At 43.2% G+C, this 3,688-nt stretch overlaps 1 non-coding gene across 1 annotated transcript; it reads left to right on the forward strand.

The window, feature by feature from the left end:
- Window positions 1-3,323: 3,323 nt before the first annotated feature.
- Window positions 3,324-3,442, forward strand: LOC138360944 (5S ribosomal RNA). The gene has a single exon (XR_011226720.1). It is a non-coding gene; the product is annotated as a 5S ribosomal RNA (ribosomal RNA).
- The last annotated feature ends 246 nt before the right edge of the window (window positions 3,443-3,688 follow it).

Raw genomic sequence — 3,688 nt, forward strand, 5'->3', positions numbered from 1 at the left:
AGACTTGCGTGCTGCCTTGGTGGCCAGCTGCTTACGAGGAGCCTTGCCTCCCGTGGACTTGCGAGCAGTCTGCTTGGTGCGAGCCATGGTGAACAACTGTGGTTTGTGATGGCCGGCGCCGAAAAATTTTTGCTTATATACGCCGTCTCGAGGCGCTTGCTCGAGCGCCATTGGCTGCTCGACTCGCCTACGTCACCCCGTTGCCCCTCCCCTCCTTCCTCTGGCTGCAGCCAACAGGCGGCTCACCTCAATCACTATTATCGCTGATTTTGCTCTATTTTTTGGATTTGTGCAAAAGTCATTTCACAGGGACGTGAAACAGACGAGTAGGCAACTGCAGTTTTGAAAGCGTTGTGAGAAAGCCGTGTCTACTCGACCACAAGCGTAAAGTAAGGGCAGGCAGGAGTTGCAATGCTACTAGTACGTCCGCTTGATGGGATATAGTCGGGAAATCGTGCGGGCATTCGTCAATTCGATTCACACAACTTCAACACCATGACTGGACGCGGCAAGGGAGGCAAGGGACTCGGAAAGGGTGGCGCCAAGCGTCATCGTAAGGTGCTACGTGACAACATCCAGGGCATCACCAAGCCCGCTATTCGTCGCTTAGCTCGTCGTGGCGGCGTGAAGCGTATTTCGGGTCTCATCTACGAAGAGACCCGTGGCGTCCTGAAGGTGTTCCTCGAGAACGTCATCCGTGATGCTGTAACCTACACGGAACACGCCAAGAGGAAGACCGTCACTGCTATGGACGTGGTGTACGCTCTGAAGCGCCAGGGTCGTACCCTCTACGGATTCGGCGGATAAGAGCTTGGCTAATCCATCGATTCCACCCACCACCACCTCAAAACGGGACCTAATTAGGTCCCTATACTTTTTTACTGAAGGGCTTAATAGACGATAACATAAATTGTTTTGATATCAGCTAGCACATTGGGTCTTATGAAATCTATTTTTTATCCTCGCATGCTTAAAGGGACTCTGATTGGGGAGGGGGGGGGGGGGGGGGAAGGTTTGTTACGTTATATACTAGCAGAGCAGGATCATTGGTGGGGGGGGGGGGGGTGAGGGGGAGAGAGAGAGAGAGAGAGAGAGAGAGAGAGAGAGAGAGAGATCTTTCCCAACTCTTCCTTTTTACATGAGTGAGCTACCCGTTTTATTCATTTTATCCTTCTCAGAGCTGTTTTGATAGTATCCAAATGATGGTAAATGAAAAGGGAGGACACGAATATCTACCCAGAATTCAGGACTGGCAATCGATATGCATGTTTGAGTGCGAATCTTTTTCTCTCTCAACTTAGGTATACGTTTATGTCGTACCTAAAAGCGAGAACCACACTATTGGGACAAGTATGCAAGGCCCAATTTTCCTAACAAGCACAGTTAATTTTGTTATTTTCGAACATTTCTTTCCAAATTGGTTTATCCAATTAACAGTATTATATTAAGATCATGAATTGCTGGGTTAGGTTAGGTTAGGTTAGCTTAGCTTAGGTTAGGTTAGGTTAGGTTAGGTTAGGTTAGGTTAGCTTAGCTTGGGTTAGCTTAGGTTAGGTTAGGTTAGCTTAGCTTGGGTTAGCATAGGTTAGGTTAGGTTTGATTACATTTCTATGTTAGATTTAACTCAAATTCAAAACAATTGCAGTCATTCGGCTTGTTAGTCAACTTGCCTCTAATAGGGGCAATTTGTCTAACAAGACTATTTAGTTTTGTGTGCATATATATATATATATATATATATATATATATATATATATATATATATATATATATATATATATATATATATATATATATATATATATATATATATATATATTATAGCTTCAAGACTCCGAACCAATATAGAAGCATCAAGAGGAAGTGCTTGTGTTATGGGCCAATAGGCCTTCTGCAGTTACTTCCATTCTTATGTTTTTATTCCCATTGGTTCGTGTTTTATCTTGTGTAAATGTCAATCACCTTACCCAAAACTTTGGTACCATATCACCTCACCCATGTGTATATATAATATATAATATATATATATATATATATATATATATATATATATATATATATATATATATATATATATATAATATACAGAGTAAATCTACCCCAAAAGTAATGATTTATTTGTCTACAAAACTAAACTCTTTTTGGAATCATATGAGGCCCCTCCACTGAGGGGGGAGGCCTGGATGTTTATTGTCATGTGTATTCATGCTGCTTGCATGTCGTCGTTTATTTTGCCTTTGTTGTTTTCTTGACAGCTTTCTTTGCCTTGGGTGGTTTGGGAGATTTTGAAGCTCTCTTTATTTTGGGCTTTTTGTTCCCAACAACAAGCTGCTGCTGCTGCTGCTTCTTTTTCAAGGCTGTAGGTGGTTTGTTGCTTGTGGCGGCTTTCTTGGGAGTTACCACGGCCTTCTTTGCTGCTGTAGATGGTTTCTTGGTTGTGGTGGCTTTCTTGGGAGTTAGAACGGCCCTCTTCTCTGCTACGGCCAGCTTGAATGATCCACTAGCTCCACTTCCCTTGGTCTGAACAAGAATGCCGTCAGCCACTGCTTTCTTGAGAAATCTTCGGATGTAAATGGCGATCTTGGCAGCCTCGACTTTGTTGTTGGCAACAACGTACTTCTTGATTGCTTGTAGAGACGAGCCCTTACGGTCTTTGAGTGCTGCGACCGCGGCTAGAACCATTTGACTAGTTTTCGGGTGAGCAACCTGGACGCGAGGTTTCCTGGTGGTGGCCACCACAGCAGCAGCAGCCGCAGCCTTCTTGGTAGGCTTTGCTTCTACCATGATGATGATGAGATAACCAAGGTGATGAGAGACGCTCAGACAGTCACGGGGGAATGATGCTGCCGCCGCTTGAGCCGAACCTATTTATGTGCCGGCACGGTACAGAAGCTGCAACCTGGCAACTCGTCCACCAATCACGACGGTTGGTTTTACGGCTCCGAAACCTGGATCCCATATCTTCTCTAAAATAGAAGCATTTGTTCATGTTCTTTGTAAAAGTATCATAAAGCAGGACAGATGAGACAAATATCATAAAAACTGAAGAGCAGATGAGCACACACATGTTTGTATTACAAAAGAAAATCCACAAATTCATTAGAAATTGGCAGGGCAGGCTGAGGAAGTAGGTAGATGTAAAATGTCTGTAAATGGCGAAAGAACATAAACCCAAGACTGAATAAACGATGTTAAATATCCATGCCAAGGAGACAAAAATATGTTAGGATACAATTACCATTAAGACACCACAAGCAGGTCCGTATCCTGCCGCGATGACTTAAAAGAGTTGGTTATTAGCCACAATGTGTAGGCAGTCTCATGCCAACGGCCATACCACGTTGAGAACACCGCTTCTCGTCCGATCAGCGAAGTTAAGCAACGTTGGGTTTGGTTAGTACTTGGATGGGTGACCGCCTGGGAACACCAAATGCTGTTGGCAATAATGTTTTTTGTTTTGTTTTGTTTTGTTTCGTTTGTTTTTGTTTGAATGGCTGGCTCCACGGGAAATTCACGGAGTTGTGTGGAATAAGGCCTGGTAAAATGAATTAATATGTATGTCATGTTTAAAACAAACTCGCTTAATATAGATATTGTGTGAGGCTTTATACAAAAACAAACAACCAAAACAAAACATGTTGTATATATATATAGCTTAATCCGGGTTTGAACTCGCAACTCCAAGAAT

This window comes from Procambarus clarkii, unplaced genomic scaffold (assembly GCF_040958095.1).
Source record: "Procambarus clarkii isolate CNS0578487 unplaced genomic scaffold, FALCON_Pclarkii_2.0 HiC_scaffold_131, whole genome shotgun sequence".
Classification (NCBI taxonomy): Eukaryota; Metazoa; Arthropoda; class Malacostraca; order Decapoda; family Cambaridae; genus Procambarus; species Procambarus clarkii.